Here is an 18,788-nt window from a genome sequence, read left to right as displayed (position 1 = left end):
ACAAAAAATTAGCCAGGCGTGGTGGCAGGTGCCTGTAGTCCCAGCTACTCGGGAGGCTGAGGCAGGAGAATGGCGTGAAGCCCGGAGGCGGAGCTTACAGTGAGCCGAGATCGCGCCACTGCACTCCAGCCTGGGCGACAGAGCCAGACTCTGTCTCAAAAAAAAAAAAAGAAGAAGAATAGAATTGAGAAGGAGAAAGAGAAAGTGCTAAAGACTAACTTTCAACACTAAGTGATTCCAAATTACTTTTTCTTTAACATTTGTATGTATAATTTTGATAAACAAATGGAAACAAAAAATGCAGATTATGATTATGTCTGAAAGGAAAGATTATAGGTGATTTTTAATTTTCACCTTCATACTTTCATATTTTTTATATTTTTCATGTTCTCTCTCTGGGATACCTACTTCTCTTCAGAGGAAGAATAAATCTTAAAGAGGACTTTCACAGCCAGCAATATTGTTAACCACATATCTGGAGTACAGATCAAGTATAGACCACTGAAAATTATAGAAAAAATATAGGATTTTTAAAAAACACATGTAAAGCTTCAAGGCTAAGAATGTTTTAAAAGAGAAAAAATAGATAAGACACTGAGCAAGAAGAGAATAAGTTAGGGTTGAATAAGTGGTGACTTTACTAACAAGCATTCTAATTTCTAAAGGAAGCTTATTAAAATATTGATTAACTTAAAGCATGACATTAAATATGCCTGTTAAACTTTTACATTTTACTCCAAGCTCTAAAAAAAGGAGAGTGCCCATTTTCATAGCAGGTTTTACATAGTTTTAGTATCATCTCAGGATATGATAGAACTATCGTTGCATATTGATGAGAAAATTATGTATTATACACTAAATGGTACTGAGACAATTGGTTGATCAGATGAAAAAAAAAGAATGAAACCGAATATCTCCCATACATCACAAAAACCAATTTCATGCAAACAGAAGCCAAAACGAGATATTACTAAACACACATTCAAATGCCTAAAATTAATGACTATCAATACCAAGTGTGGGAGAGAATGTGAAGAAACTAGAATTCTCATACATGGCTGGTGGGAATACAAAATAGGACTACTTTTGAAACATTTTGGTAGTTTTTTATGAAGTTAAATATTAACTTATTATTCCTAGCTATTTTTCCAAGATATATAAACATATGTCCATACAACTTGAATACAAATATTCATGACCACTTTTTCCAAAATAATTTTTACAAAACTGGAAACAATTTATTAACAGGTAAATAAATGCACAAATTGTGGATTATCCCACAATAGAATGGAATGAGACTTGGCAAATAGAAAGTAAGAAGAAAACAACTGCTGCTACATACAACAACATGGATAAATCTCAATTACGTTATGCTGAGTGAAAGAAGCCAGATGCAAAATAATACGTACTGTAAGGTTCCGTTTATACGAAATTCTTAGAAAAGACAAAACAAATCTCTGGTTATTCAACAGATAAGTTGTTGGCCGAGGCCAGGTGACTTGGGAGCAACAGACTGTAAAGGGAGCTTTTTGAGGTGATGCAAATATTCGACCTCTTGCTTGTGGTAGTGGTTATGAGTGTATGCATTTGTCAAAACCCAAAGTATACACTTTAAATGGGTATATATTTTATTACATGTGAATCAAAAACCTCAGTAAAATGTGTGTATACATATATAATTTTATATATAGGTACATGTATGATACTTATGTACAATAAAAACTTAAATGTTAAAGCCTTAAACATCTTCTAGAAAAAAAAAATCAGAGAATAGTTCTCTGTTTTCTGCATAAAGGGTAAGTTTTTAAACAAATCATAGGAGCGAAAATTATAAATTAAGTCAAATAGATCTTACTACATTAAAATTGTGAACTTCTTCAGTGATACATCAGGAAAAGTGATAGTAAAAATCATAACCAGGGAAAAGATATGAAACACAAAATGATAAAGGATTAGTATCCACAATATTTTTAAAACTCCTATGAATCAAAAAAGAAAACCCAATTGAGAAATGATAAGGTAAAAGTAAACAATTTACTTAAATGTAAATAAATGTAACTGACCAACAAACATAAAAATACATGAAAAGATGCTAAAGGTCATTAAGTATAGTCAAATTCAAACCATAACTTGATACCATTTCACACCCACCAGATCTATAAAAATTAAAATGTCTGACAAAGTTAGGGATAACACAGTAAGACTTTTATTTACTACTGGTAGAACTCTAAATTGGAACAGGTACTTATAAAACTACTTAGCATTACCTGCTATAGTTGAATATATTCATATCCTGTGACTTAGCAATTCTACCCAAGACTAAAATATTGCAAATAATTAATAGCAACATAGTTAATTTGGTTGTATTAAGTTCCTTTAGAAAAGTAGTTCTCGAAGTTTTGCATGCATCATCATCCCCTGGAAGGATTTATTGAAACACAGATCCCTGGGACCATCCCAGTTTCTGATCCGACAGCTCTGGGATGGTACCCTAGGACTGGCATTTCTAACAAGATCCTTGGTGATGCTAATGCTACTGAAAGATGAAAGAAGAGCCACACTTTAAGATCTACAGCTCTAGAGTAATGAGTAATGTGCTGTCCCAAACATAAAAGTGTAGTTTAAAAAAAAAATCTTCTTTTGCTTAAGAGATCTGCTCTGAAACTTCAAGGAGACATATTGTTGCTGAGAAACAAACACAAAACAGAAAGAACAATAAAATAAGTTTATGCCAAAAAGGAGCGTGCCTCAAAGTAATTGACAGCCACTTTGATTTTAAGTCACAATAGATGATACAGATTGAGTTATTTGCTTTTTAGTCCTAGAATCTGAAAATAGACACTAATATTTTATCAACTGCAACAAATTAATCAATCATTTTCTAATTGGAGACTTTTCTGCCATTATTTCTAGTTTCTCAATAATCTGTACACTGCTTTTTATAGAATAGTGAGTAAATTATGCAAAAGATCTAATTATACCTATTTTTCAGGAGGCAAGATGGGTAAACCATGAACTTAAACAGCAAGAAATGAACATCTAATTTTAATTTACTTTCTCTCAATCTCAAGAAAAAGAAGAAAATTCCAGTTACAATTTGCATTTGAAAATCCAGTACAGACTAACAAACTCTAAACAATTCATTTCAAACATAATTGTTTTTGCAATTCCCAAAGATATTTCTCCTGGGACTTTCCATGATAGCTTTAAAATCATAAAATTATATAAAAATTGTTCCAGGCATATAATGTTTGACCAGATTTTTCATTTTATATTATGGCATCATCAAGCGATTGCATTAGAACCTAATACCATCTATTACTAATAAAAGCAAGAATAATTTAATCAAAAATAGGAAACTTAATAGATATGAGCTTTTCATGTGTCTCAATGCAAACAAATTTATATGAAATGCTAGTAACTAGTCAATTTAAAATTACTGTAATAATTATCAGCTATAGCTAATTTCCACTAAAAAGATAAAATTATATGAGGTTCTATGAACAAATAGTAATTGCAATAATAGTTAATAGTGTCATAACTGAGAAAATGATTTCATGCTATTAAATCAATGAGGAAAGAGATAAGCCTGAATAAAAATATGAGAGTTGGTAAATACTGAATAAGAAGGAGGCAAAATCTTACAAAGAAATTCAAGGAATTGTTTAGCCAAGGACATTTCTGCATGGACTTAACAATGATACCGGTGAGTAAAATCCCATCATCGAAAGTCAAGATATGCCCCATACTGCATAACCCAGAATGGGCTGATTCACTGCTCTAAAGATGAAGTTTTTGTACTGTAAAATAGGAACAGTCGAGTAGGCTTTTTCATCCAAAATTTTATGTACTCCACAAAGATGTCTAGGAGGAAAGAGAAAGCCAAACTCCATCCCTGGTCTACTTAGACGGCCTTGTCTCCTACATCCAAGCAGAAGGGCTACCTTTTGCTATTTCACACAAAGGCACCATATATACTAGTGACAGCCCTGTTAATAAAACCTATCCCACCCTGTTGTTTTAAAAATTTTAAAAAGAGTGGATTGATGGTTACCAAAGCCTGGGAAGGAAAGGAGGAGTGGGGAATGAAGAGAAGTTGGTTAATGGATACAAAAATACTATTAGATAGAAGGAATAAGTTCTAATATTTGATATTAGGGAGATTATAATTAATAATAATTTATTGTATATTTCAAAATAGCTAGAAGAAAAGAATGAATGTTCCCAGCACAAATAAAAGATACAGGTTTCAGGTGATGAATATCTCAATTACCCTGATATGATCACTACACATTATAAACATGTATCGAAATATCACATGTACCTTGAATATATGTGCAACTATTATATAGTGATAAATATCAAGTCCGAACATGATCAAACTTCAAAAATACTAAAGGAGGTAAAGTACGGCAAACATTTAGTGTAGTGACTAGCACACAGAAAGCACTTAATAAAGGTTAGCTATTATTGAAATGTCAGCTTTCATTAAGATCTAAGGATCAGCTCTATAAAAATATCATTATGGACAGAAGAATTTTTAAGATAGTCAGTTGAAGAAATGTCAATCTATCTGGGAACATCTTGACTTTCTGAATTATTGTGGTATGGGTTGCATGACTGCATACATTGGTGAAAGCTTAACTTGCATCCTTAACCTTGGTGAATGTTACTATAAATTATACCTCAATGAAACTGATTTTTTTAAATAAAACAAATCTGTTGGAGTTTTCCTGGGATTTTTTGTGCCTTACAAAAAGATAAAAGAACCTAAAATCTATCCCTTTTGTAACTCTGACAGATCTTCTGTTTCCTACCTTGATCATGTTCACTCGCATTAGGATTTAGCTTATGGATAATTGGCAGCCATTTTGTGATCAGGAGGTAAGAAACCTAGAGAGGGAACAGCGGGATTATAGAGAGAAGGGAGAAGGGAAAAAGATATAAAGTACCTGGGTTGTACTGCAATAGTGAGCTGTCAAAGCAACCTTCCTGTACTTTCGTTAATCTAACAGGCAATGCTGTTAGATTTGAGCATTCTGTGACTCAATTCTGAAAGCAAAACATTTTTACAAGTACCAAACTCAGGGAAATTTTCCACTTACAGTATTACTTAGGGAATATCAGATACTACAATGGACACAGACTTCAACTATATAAGGGCGGATGTTTGCTGCGCTGTGTTCCTAGTGTCCCTCCCTCTTCTGGAAACAACACACTTTGAGGAAATTTGTTTCTCTCCCACTGGATTCATGCCCTGGCCCTTAACACTTATGCCTAGTGTTACAGTATTGGAACACTAAGAATGTGGGAGTTATTTACATCCTACTGTTTTAAGGTCATCACCAAGGTCTGATTGCAAAAAATTCAAAAACTTGCCACCTCAGGCATAAATGGGTTATACTGTGTGTAAATTTAACATTCTAATAAAGTTTTTTTTATTATTCAGGAGCTTTGTCCAATCGATTGATCATTTGTTTGTTTTTACTGAAAATAAGTAAATAGTTCATTGTAGCCCCTCAGTGATAAATAAGGGTTTTTCACTATTTGAAGAAATAAAAGGAACTTTCCTGCATCATTTCCCCAAAACTATGGCAGAAGTTGGCTCCCTATTATGTCTAACAAGAGTTGTCTCCCCCGAACTTTCCAGCACTTTACCAGCTATGAACTTGTCTGTGTGCAGAGTCCTGTGTTTGAGTGCTGATACTGCTGTGACACCTAATGATTAAAATTTAAGATGTTTGAGATTTTTATACTCATGTCTAAATATACAGACAGAAATTGCTATAAACAACTGCCTATTCACCTTTCCACTTACCTCAGATCCTTCCTATCATCAGAATCTATCTCGAGCCTCCTTTGTAATGGAGTTGTCTCAAACTACGACAATGCATAATGATTTTCCCTGTTCTTCAACCATACAGTATAGATATAAGCTGTAAACATTTGCATTTTGGCAATTTTATATATAACTTTTTCACATTTATTGTAGGTTCAGTGGTACACGTGCAGGTTTGTTATATGGGTAAATTGTATGTCATGGTGTTTTGGTGTACAGATTATTGTATCACCCAGGTAATAATTATAGTACCCAGTACCCAGTAGGTAGGTTTTTGATCCTCACTCTCCTTCCACCCTCCACCTCCAAGTAGACTATGGTGTCTGTTGTTCCTTTCTTTGGGTCCATGTGGATTCAAGGTTTAGCTGCCACTTATAACTGAGAATATGCAGTATTTGGTTTTCTGTTCCTATGTTTGTTCACTTAGGATAATGGCCATCAGCTCCATTGATGTTGCTAGAAAAAAAAAAAAAATGATCTTTTTTCTTTTTTATGGCTACATAGTATTCCATGGTGTATATGTACCACACTTTCTTTATCCAGTCTACTACTGATGGACATTTAGGTTAATTCCATATCTTTGCTATTGTAAATAGTGTTGTGATGAACATACATAGGCATGTGTCTTTATAGTAGAACGATTAATATTCCTTTGGGTACATACCCAATAGTGGGATTGCTGGGTCAAGTGGTAATTCTGTTTTGAGTTCTTTGAAAAATCATTAAACTGCTTGCCACAGTGACTGAACTAAATTACATTCCCAGAAGCAGTGTATAAGCATTACTTTCTCTCTACAACATCAACAGTATCTGTTACTTTTCAACTTTGTAATAAGAACCATTCCGACTGTTATGAGATATTATAGTATATCGTGGTTTCCATTTGCATTTTTCTAATAATTAGTGATGTTGATCATTCTTCCATATGCTTGTTGGGTGCATGTATGTCTTCCTTCTAAAATTGTCTGTTCATGTCCTTTGACCACTTTTTAAGGGAGTTGGTTTTTCTGCTTGTTAATTTAAGTTCCTTATAGATTCCAGATACTGCATAGTATGCAAATATTTTCTCCTATTCTGTAGCTCGTCTGTTTACTCTGTTGATAGTGTCTTTCGCTATGAAGAATCGCTTTCATTTAATTAGGTCCCATTTGTCAAGTTTTCTTTTTCTTGCAATGGTTTTTGGCAGCTTCTTCATGAAATCTTTGCCAGGTCCTATGTCCAGAATGTTATTTCCCAGGTAACCTTGAAGGGTTTTTATAATTTTAGGTTTTGAATTCAAGTCTTTAATCCATCTTGAGTTTATTTTTGCATATGGTATAGGGAAGCGTGGGTGTCAGTGGGGCCTACTCTACTGGAGCTCTTTGATGGTTAGGCACAGTCTACCAGCAAAGGAGCTATGATGTGGCCCAACTGGGCATCTGGGGCTGCACCACAAACAAGCTCAGCCAGGCTGGGGCCCTGAGAGAGGCCAGCAGAGTTTGGAATAGCCTGATCTCACAGGCAAGATCACCCTGCTCTGTTCCGGTCTAACAGCTCCCTTAAGGCTAATGTCTCCTAGGAAAGCATGATGAATCTGAGGAATGGGCGTTCCTGGCCATGCTCCATTGCAGAAATTCCTGTACCAAACCCTCAGGGCTCCACAGAGGCTGGAGTCCTGCCCTTACTACCTCTAAGAAGCTCTCCCTTCCAGCTCAAGTGTCCATGGGAGTGTTGGGGTCTCCGGCTGCCAGGATTCCAGAGATCCATGGTGAGAGCATGTCACTGCTTGCCTGTTCAACTTACCCTTTCCCCAAGAGTCACTGGGCCTGGAATGAGTCCCTGTGCATGGCATAGTAGCCCTGTGCAGGGTTCCCAGCTTCCTCCCTCTTCAGCCAAGCATCTGTGTCCTCCCTTTATCCACTCTCAGTGCCTTCCCTCCAATGATCTTCTTGGAGTATGCCAGTCTTCCTGATGCCCTGCTCCCTCAGGGGCAGATGCTTCTCCTGGCTACATCTAGTTGGCCATCTTTATTCAGTCTTAAAAAGGACAATTTTATATTTAATTTTATTCTCAAATAAGATTCCACACCACCAAACACTGCATAAAATGCTAGGCATATAGTAGGTATTTGTAAACAGTTGTCTTTGAATCTAACACTTTTTATCATCTATCTTGGAAGTGGGTAACATGGTAAACACAGAATGTTAAACTTATGTTGAGTGCTTAAATTAAAACATTGGATACTAAATTAATAAAACTAAAATCTTTTTTGTTGTTTGCTTTTTGGTTTTTGTTTGGTTTTTGGTGCGTTTTTTGTTTTTTGTTTGTTTGTTTGTTTGTTTGAGATGGAGTCTCACTCTGTCGCCCAGGCTGGATGAAGTACAGTGGCATGATCTCGGCTCATTGCAACCTCTGCCTCCTGGGTTCAAGCCATTCTCCTACCTCAGCCTTCCCAGTAGCTGGGATTACAGGCACATGCCACCATGCCAGGCTAATTTTTGTATTTTTTAGTAAAGACAGGGTTTCGCCATGTTGGCCAGGCTGGCCTCAAACTCCTGACCTCAAGTGATCTGCCCTTCTCAGCCTCCCAAAGTGCTGGGACTACAAGCATGAGCCACCATCTAAAATTTTTATTTTTAAATTAATATATCACATCTTATAATCAACAGAATTCAAAACTTGTAAAACAGTTATCATCGAAGTAAGCCAATGGGTTTCTCCAAGGCCTGTAACTAACATTAAATATGAATCTTTGTACATTTTAACTATTCAAAGGATTTAAAAAGTGTAATTTCTCATATTTGCTTCAAGAACTGCATGAGACAGATATTAGCGTACCCTGTGACATGAGAATATACTGAAGCCACATGAATAAAACTGGGCTGTCCAAAATCTCAGCTCCCTACCTGTCTCTCTAGAGACAGAGCTGTGGAAATAGGATTATTCCATCACTCTAAGGAAGGTCATGTCTTCAGTAAAACACAAGTGACACAAAACTATTGGCTGCTAATAAGTTGAAATTAATCTATGGCTTAGACTGTATGATCCCTTAGATAATTTCAATTCTTAAAACCTACACCATTCTTTATCATAAAATATGATTAAAATGAATGTGTGAATAGAAATAGAAAATAGAAGAGCAATTCTATATACTCAAGGTGACAATAATGAAAAATTCAAAAGTAAAGTCACAAATTTCTACATTGATAATCCTGTTATTAATTAAAGTGGCAAAAGTTTAATGTTAAAGCACATATATGCCTACAAGCATTACTGATGAAAACTGTGAAACGGGTGATGTGTTACAATATAAATATCTACTATCTTTCTCATCTGGAATGATTATTGTTCAAAAATAAAACTAACTGAAATAACTATAAAGATAACAAAATGCCTATATTAAGTTTTAACTCTCTCCTTAAATTCTATCCTTACTTCATCCTCCTCAATAGATTATCCTATATCTAATCTATTTTCTTTCCACTAGTCCTAAAACAAAGAACTACGACTCTTTTTTTTTTTTTTTTTTGACAGAGTCTTACTCTTTCACCCAATGTGGAGTGCAGTGAGTGGCACAACCTCAGCTCACTGCAACCTCCGCCTCCCGGGTTCAAGCGATTCTCCTGTCTCAGTCTCCCAGGTAGCTAAGACTACAGGCGTGTGCCACCACGCCTGACTAATTTTTGTATTTTTAGTAGAGATGGTGTTTCACCATGTTGGTCAGGCTGGTCTCAGACTCCTGACCTCAGGTGATCCACCTGCCGCGGCCTCCCAAAGTACTGGGATTACAGGTGTGAGCCACCATGCCCAACCCCCACTCTTCTTCTCTAAGAAGAGACTTAAGATTGTATTTACTCTCTGTCTCTCTACTGGAAACTTTTCCTACGCCTAAATTTGTCTCCTACTCCTAATCTACCTACCCTGAGGTCCCATCACTCTCAAGTCTTCTTTGACTTTCTGTCTCTCTGCCTCCCTCCCTCTCTCCGAAATTCAAGATCTTGAAAGAGTAGCTCATACTTAGCTCCTTCCCTTAGATTACTCACTCACTCTTATTCCACAGTAATCTGTTCAAACTACCATGCCCATGTCTTTCTTTGATGATTCCCAATGGCCACTTCACCAAAAAATTCTAGAGCTATTTTTCAGTTTTCATTCTTCTAATTCCCTATGTAACCATTCACAATCTTGTCAGTTTATCTTCCAGAACTCCCTTTTCCCATAGGACCATTATTTTCCTAGGTGTCTGATCTAACTCAGGTCCTCTTGCTGCTCCTTCACTAAATGTCAGTTTCCCCGCAGCAGTACCTTGACCCTCCTCTCTACTCTTTGTATTTCTCTACCTACCCCCTTGGTGTTCCTGGTATGTTAATCCAGTCTCATTACATTAAATATCATCATTATGTAGAAGGCTCCCTGATACATACCTCATCTCTCTCCTCAGCCCAGATCTTCCCTCCAAATTCTAGTCTCTTTCACGGCCTATCACCCTTTCACTCACACATTAGAGGTGTTCATGGTTCTGGTTAACGGTGCTGCTGTGAAACAGCTTCCTCTCCTTTGCTTCCCATTTATACTTAGATTTAGAATCCATTCCTCTACTTTATTCCCAAGACAGCCTAATTCAGATCATCACTATTTCAGGGAGGCAGTGCAGCACAGACATTAATAATGTAGGAACTGCACTCAGAATGCCCAGGCTCCGTATCTTCAGACGAACAGAGCAGGGGAAAGCAGTGATGAGGAACCCACAGGAACAGAAAGAACAATATTCATGGCCAATTTCTTGAAGCTTAGAACAGACCAAGGGCAAGATGATCAGTAGAGTCAATTCTTACTAAAATAGGAGATGACAAAAGACACTAAGAAAAGTGTTTTAGTGATTACTGTTCTCATCAATGCAAAGGAAAAAAAATGGAGAAGAGATGGAAGAGGGGACCCCCTATTCCTCTATTGTTTGAGGCTCAGAATGAAGACCATTTTTATTGCCTTTTTCATTAGCACTCATGGTATTTGCATTGCACCATAATTTCTCTCCCTAGAACCTAGCCCATACATAACAAGAATTCAAACATCTGTTGAATGAACATTAACCAACAACAACTATTTATTAAGCACCTATCAAGTAACTATGCACAGAGAAGCTCAATTCACATACATTAGAAATTATTGAATCCTAGTTAGATTAGGAAAATGAGACTCCAATGGTTTTAATATTCTTTCCAGTGCCCCACAATGTGCAAAGGATTGGGTCAGAAGTAAAACTCAATTCTATCCAACCTGAAAGTTCCTACTCTTTTTCCCTGTGTCATTCTTCGCCTATACTAAAAAGGCATTTTGAGAAGTCCTCCCAAGACTTGCCCAGGCTCTAATGCTTGCATGAAATTTCTTCATGAAAAGTAAATCTATAAAATCTGTAAAAGTAAAGTTATTGACTGGGGAGAGAGTGAAATTTAAGCTCTTTTTATTCATTTCATTAGTACAAAGGAACTGAAAAGGTGTTGTAAAGTCAATGAGTAAAAACAGGGTGGGAAAATGGTGAGAAACTGGGAGCATCTAAGATTCCTAACTCAACATACTTTACCATTTTGCTCATGGCCAGCTCTGAGTTATCATTTCCAACTATCCTAGACATAAGACTTATCTGAAAGAGCCAGCAGTCTTCATTAAATATAGATGAACAGGAAAGAGAAGATGTGAGAATGGAATACCCAAGTTCTACTTGCTCTAGGCAAAAACTTGGAGAAAAACAATGTAAGACCAATTTTTTCCTTTGACCTGTGACATAATTCTCCACGCATGCATTTTGGCTCCTAAGAATTTATGATCAATATGTTGAAATTTATCATTTTAAGTAGCTAAGGTGAATTCTTCAAACCAATCATCTCCTTCAACTACAATACTTCATGCAGAAAATAAAACTAAACTAAAGCATAGTGGTTATCTTTGGTCTAAAGCCCCATAATGTATTAACTATGCATTTGAGCAAGTAATTTATTCTCTCTATATCTCAGTTTTCTTCTCTGTAAAATATTGGTAATGATAGGACTCTTGTTGTAATCAAATGATTTGTTAAATGTAGTGATAGAAAGTGTCTGGCATATGCTAAGTACTGAAATGTTAATTATCATTATTCCCCCTCTAGAAATTTCCATGAGGGCAGAGATGTTAGTCTTTTTTATATATTGCTATCTGCCTTTGAGCCTATAAAGTGTCTATCATATAGGAGGTATCAACAAATCAGTCAATGAGTGAATTTTAATAAATAAAACATCTTTTGCCTGAGATCTCTAACACTGTAAGCAAAAATGAAGTTGCCTTTGTAGTTAGCTAGTCAGCCAAATGCTTCTACTCTCACTCTACCAGATTACTAAGTACTGCTTTAAAGTCCTCTGGGGTAACAATTCTCTGTTTTCATAATGAGAAGTGTTGAAGGCACTTTGGGCCCACCTCCTTATTCACCCTCTTGGTGCTTAATATCTCCCATCTGTTTAAGTTGATCGCATCAGTTAGTCTCTAGGGAAAGAAAACACCATTTTCATTTGGGGTTCTGACTTTTATGAGGGAATGCTGGAGGTACTAAAATAATATTAATTAATGAAGATGAAGCCATCATCATTACTTGCTTATTGATCCCTCTATCCCTAACTGGCCAGGTGTTTGATGGGCATTCGCTTCACGGCTCAAACCCCCACTGTCGGGAAACTCTTACAATGAATGCAAATGGGACTTTACCTGCCTCGTGGGGTAATGCGGCAAGCAATTAACAAATGTTCATAAAGTACTTGGAAAGAGATAATGGCACTATATAAATGTTATAGATTATTGCATCATGAAGCTTAAAATTATAATCAACTCTAAGATGGATGAATTGGAAAGGTAACAAAAACTTTCTCAAAGAGAGCCTCCTTTCAGAGGAGTATCAAAAGGGGCTGAATTTGCTGTGGCTTATAAATCAATAGCAGACCCTTTACCCACACCCCTCAAGAAATAGGAATAATAAGTAGCTGCATGGTTGTGACTGAACAGACGGGAAAATGAATATTGACAAAATATAAATAAAATCACCCCCAATCCAGAATTAAACCAGAGATACCATTTGAGATACCTGGCTTGGAACTGGGTTACAATTTGAGTGTGCCACAAAGACTGTTTTTATGCAAGTCACAGACAGAACAACATAGAAGCCAGTGTGCGCATCAGTGCAGAGTATGCACACTAGTGCTGACTGCTCCCAAATGTATACCTCTAATCTCAACCACTCATTCCCAGCATCCTGCTTATCGTCTCCATTTTGTTAATAATGAGCACCTCAAAATCAGTATGTCCAAAATCAAGCTCCTGATCTTTCCCCTAAAAGACCCCCCAATCCTCTTTTTCTCTGTAAATAGCAACTCTATCCTTCCATTTGCTCCAGCCTATAACCTTGGACTCATTGTTAACCCTTCTGTATATCTTACATCCTTCATCCAAACTGGCAGTAAAACGTGTTGGCTTTATTTTCAAAATGTATCCAAAATCAGACTTCTCACCACTTTTACTGCTACTACTCTGATCCAACCCACCATCTCCTCTTGCCTGGATTATTGAAATAGTCTCCAATTGGTCTCTCTACTTCTTCCTTTCCTCTCTTTTAGTGTATTTGTAGAAAATCAAATCGTGACATTCTAAGGTTCACAATCCTGAAATGGTTTTCCACTTCACTCTGACCAAAACCCAAAGAGTCTTTCTAAGGGCTGATAAGAACCTACGTGATCTCACCCTTCATCTCTGAGCCCATCACCTACAATTCCTCCTTCCTCTTCCCACCCTCTGCCCACACTGGCCTCCCTACTGGCCCTAGACGGAATCAGGCATGCATTTGCCTCAGGGCCTTTGCACTTGCTGTTCCTAACTTCCCTAGACATTCACATTGGCTTGCTGTCTGGCCCCCTTCTCATCTATCCTTACAAGTGGCCAACTCAGGAAGAACTTCCCAAGCTTATCTTTTTCCTCTGTAAAATTGCAGGCCTCACTTCCACCCTGATTGTCCTCTTATCCCTTCTCTGCAATCTTTTTTTTTTGAGTACTTATCACCATGAGACATTACTTGTTTATACATTTACTTTATCCCCCCGTTATTTGAATATACTCTACAAGCGGGCAATCATTTTTGCCAGTTTCTTTTTGTTGTTGTTCACCGCTATTTCTCCACACCCTAGACCAGTGTGTGACATATAACAAACACTGAATAAATATTTATTTTGTTTTGGTTTGGTTTGGTTTGGTTTTTTTGCCATTGTACTGGTCCTTGAAATCCCAAGTGCCAGAATTATTGCATTAATCATCTGTGCGAAAGAACCTCACAGCACCATCAAGTAAAGATACTGGAGGCCAGCAGTGGTGGCTCACGCCTGTAATCCCAGCACTTTGGGAGGCCGAGGCGGGCAGATCACGAGGTCAGGAGATCGAGACCATCCTGGCTAACACAGCGAAACTCCATCTCTATGAAAAATACAAAGAATTAGCCAGGTGTGGTGGTGGGGGGCTGCAGTCCCAGCTACTCGGGAGGCTGAGGCAGAAGAATGGCATGAACTCAGGAGGTGGAACTTGCAGTAAGCCGAGATGGTGCCACTACACTCCAGCCTGGGCAACAGAGCAAGACCCTGTCTGGGGAAAAAAAAAAAAATACCAGAAATGTGGTCGACCCACTCTCAGACACCTGAATATAAAACTTCTGGGCATGAAGATATTAAAGAGTAAAATTGGAATCTGGTTGTTTCCCATAGTTATTAATATTGAATACTGCCCCTCCAGTCATAAAATGCAAGGCTGGCTTTTACTCGTGGATCAGGCTAGAGGGGAAGAAATCAAACCAAGCTGCATATTTCATACTCTGGCACCATCCCTTGGATATAAGAGACAGTTTTGTTGAACAGCTAAAACAATGTTTTTAATGTGTAAATTCCAAAAGAAAATTAAAACTGGCAGCTACTTGATGTTTAGGAAAGAAAAAAACCTCCTGTTCAGCAATCATTAAGATCTAGAGCTGTGGTAATTCCCTCTAATAAAATAATTTATGATTTTCTTGGAGTTGAAAAAAGGATGGTGCACCTGAGCCTCCAATTTATAAAAAATGCATTTCAGGCTCTCTTTTTTTTAACTGCATCTTTATTTCAGTTTTACAGTTCCTCTGTCAAAGTAAATAATAATAGAAAGTCCTTTGCAAGAAGGCAAAGGCCACAGAAGGAGGAAAGACAGATACACTAAATTGAAAAGAGAAAGGGGTGAACTTCTGGAATCATCTTGGAGAGCTCTCCAGTGCGACACAGTGGCCTTCCCTGACCACCCAACCTGAAGGGTTCCCCCAGCATCTCCCAATCATTCCATTTTAATTGTTGACAGATAACTCGCCTGTTTCTTCCTATGCAAATTTGCTGAATGAATAAATGCATTTAATATTTGAAGTTTTTTTCTCTTGTACTATACATACCCAAGTAGGAGGTATGATTTCAACTCCTGCCAATTAATGAATTAATCTGAACAGCTAAGAAGATTTGAGAGAAACACATGTTTTTGTAAGGTCTAAGTTCTCCACCTAAAAATTAGTGCCATATAAAAGAGAGTCCTTTTAAGTATAAGCTCATCCCTGCTGCCCTCCCCAGCTCCCAGCACAATAAATGAAACGTACATTTCTGTTGGCTCCTATTTGCTGGTGACATTTAGTTTTAATTCAAACCAGTCTTCATAAATTCTGGTACTCTGCACAACATCTTAAATGGCTCTATTCTTTATTCACAATCATCCCTCTCGCTCCCAGAATTGTAGTAAATAGATCTTCTAAAGGGGAAATAAAACTATTTCAACAACAGGCCTATTTCAGCAGTTTTTCAAAAGGTATTTTTTTCATTCCCTTGGTGAGAGTTTTCGTTTTATGCTTGGAAAGTTGTGTTATATATACATGTATTTTAGTCCAAATGGATGTGGCGTTTTTGTGGTTGTTATTGTTGATTTCAGCTTTTCTATTTTCCACTTCAGTATGTTTGCAAAAGCAAAACTTCATATTTCTCTTATTCCTCCATTTGTGAGTCTCCGTTATTGAACCCATGTTGTCTTTTAAAGAAAGAATACTCAAGATACTCTGATTTATATTTTCCCCAAAGGAAAAAAATCAAACTTATAGATCAGAATATTTATAGCACATAATAATCTCAAATAAGCTTTCATTTTTCTACACAACTTTTTAGGAGTGACTTACATGCATAAAACCCTTTTCTAACTTTTTCTTCTTATACACTGTAAAAATCAACCCGGAGTCCTCAGAATTATAATCTAGCCAGAGACAATTCCATGCTATCTCTACAACACCAGGAGGGATTACTGTAAGTGGGGGTGAAGGGAATACTTCAGGAGCAGGGTTCTTTTTCTCCTATAATCAACAGCTTCAGTACCACCAATCCCTCTCTCTAGCCCAAAGCCCCACAGTAACTCTAAGCCTTCAGAGTATTAAAACTTAGGGTTTAAACTGATCCTAAGGAAATAGTCAGAACTGTACACAAAATGTGTATACAAAAAGGTTTATCACATTATTCTATTATACTAGCAAAAATATATACAAACATGTACCCATATTAAAGGAAAAATAAAAAAGACTGGAATGAATTAAATAAAACCATTTAACACGATGATGAATCTGAATGGAGGAATTAGCAATTTTCCTTGTTTTCTTCTTTTTACTTTGTATTTCTAACTTTGTGCAATCACATTGTATCACATTAAAAATCAATTTTAAAATATTTAAGAAAAAATTTTAACAACGCAAAACAGTCATCTAATTAAAACTATTTTCTTTTTAAAACGTTGTGTCTGATCAGATTAGAAAGAATAAGGTGTCAGCCTGAGAGATATTGAGAGTTCCCGTATCATGTGGTGAAAAACACGTCCCCAAAAGGCCAACTACCAACAAGTCTGTGGATCAAAAAAAAAAAAGGAGGAGGAGGAAAAAGAGGAAGAATGCTTCTCCAAGGCTGGAGAACTTACCTTTTTATAACCTTCACCCATTGTTTTGTTTTGTTTGTTTTTCCTTTCTTCTTAGAAGTCTATGGAGTATGTGTGATTTCTGACCCATTACGTTAATGGTCAGCATGATGAATGACTATTTTTAAAGCCAAATCTTTCTACAGATGAGCATCAACTCAAAGTTTTTTACAAGCATTAAAACAATCTCGGTCCCAGGCCGGGCGCAGTGGCTCACTCATGCCTGTAACCTCAACATTTTCGAAGGCAGAGGCAGGCGGATCACAAAGTCAGGAGATCGAGACCATCCTGGCCAACACGGTGAAATCCCGTCTCTACTAAAAATCCAAAAATTAGCCAGGAGTGGTGGCGGGCACCTGTAGTCCCAGATACTCCAGAGTCTGAGGCAGGAGAATCGCTTGAACCCGGGAGGCGGAGGTTGCAGTGAGCCGAGATCGCGCCACTGCACTCCAGCCTGGGTGACAGAGCGGGACTCCATCTCAAAAAAATAAATAAATAAAAAATAAAAAAAATAAAATAAATCTCAGTCCAGATCGGATAAAAATAAATCTCGCCTGCCACCCGTGCGCCGAGTCCACGCAGCCAGCCCGATGCACCCAGTCCTCACCGCCTGCCCGCCGGCCAGGGACGCCATCAGGAAGATGCAGATGCTAAAGCTGGACAAGAAGAACGCCATCAACCACCCGGAGCGGGCTGAAGCCAACAAGCAGCAAGCCGAGGACCACTGCAAGCAGCTGGAGGGGCAGCGGAAAAAGCTGAAGAGGACAGAGGCGAAAAGTATTCTCAATCCGTGAAGTAGGCCCAGGAGAAACTGGAGCGGGCTGAGAAGGCCACCGACGCTGAGGCGGATATGGCCTCCCTTAACCGCCACATTCAACAGGAAGAGGAGGAGCCGGACCGGGCCCAGGAGCGCTGTCTACAGCCCTGCAAAAGCTAGAGGAGACCGAGGAGAAGGCAGCCGATGAGAGTGAGAGAGGAATGAAGGTCATAAAAACCCGGCCATGAAAGGCAAGGAGCAGATGGAGTCGGAGGAGGTGCTGCTGAAGGAGGCCAAGCTCATCGCTGAGGATTCAGACGGCAAATACAAGGAAGTGGCCGGGAAACCGCTGATCCTGGAGGGAGACCTGGAGCGCTCAGAAGAGAGAGCTGAGGTGGCCGAGAGCCGAGCCAGACAGTTGGAGGAGAAACTTGAAACCATGGACCAGACCCTCAAGTCCCTGATGGCCTCAGAGGAGGAGTCTTCCACCAAAGAAGATAAATATGAAGAGGAGATGAAACTGCTGGAGGAGAAGCTGAAGGAGGCTGAGACCAGAGCAGAGTTTGTCGAAAGGTCTGTGGCAAAGTTGGAGAAAACCACCGATGACCTAGAAGAGACGTTGGCCAGTGCCAAGGAGGAGAACGTGGAGATTCATCAGATCTTGGACCAGACCCTGCTGGAACTCAGCAACCTGTGAGGGCCGGTGTCCTGCCCGCAGCCAAGCTATAGTTGCGGCCCCAACCGAATAAAACTGTCAAAATTGACGTTACCAGACAAACAACAACTCACCTCATGCTCTTTTTCCCTTATGTTTACTTATTCTTTACTAAAAACATGGATCAATTCTACTACCTAACACATTAACTGCGTTCAGTTTTGTTTCTTTTCAATCCTTATCCACAGACATGTCTATCTGATGTAGTTGTAAAGATGTTAAAAGATTTTGCATTTTACTCTCTATTTAATTTTATAGATGAGACTCTTATTTTAAACAATTGTGTTTTAATTCAAAGAAAAAAGTAATTCTATGAGGTTTTGACTAGAGATAGCTTTCCACCAAAATATAAACCCTAAAAGCAAATACAGCTATAAAAATTAATTACACCAAATTGCTTGAGCAAGGTAAACAGCAAACCCAGGGCCAAGTGTTAAAACTTGAGAGAGTCAATTATCAAGCTATCTAGTAAAAGCCTCCAAAAA

At 37.9% G+C, this 18,788-nt stretch overlaps 1 pseudogene; it reads left to right on the top strand.

The window, feature by feature from the left end:
- Nucleotides 1-16,877: 16,877 nt before the first annotated feature.
- On the top strand, nucleotides 16,878-18,285 carry LOC144341339 (uncharacterized; annotated as a pseudogene).
- The last annotated feature ends 503 nt before the right edge of the window (nucleotides 18,286-18,788 follow it).

This window comes from Macaca mulatta, chromosome 6 (assembly GCF_049350105.2).
Source record: "Macaca mulatta isolate MMU2019108-1 chromosome 6, T2T-MMU8v2.0, whole genome shotgun sequence".
In the NCBI taxonomy this organism is placed as follows: Eukaryota; Metazoa; Chordata; class Mammalia; order Primates; family Cercopithecidae; genus Macaca; species Macaca mulatta.
The sequence above is the reverse complement of the archived record's forward strand: the minus strand, read 5'-3'. Positions and strand labels throughout refer to the sequence as shown.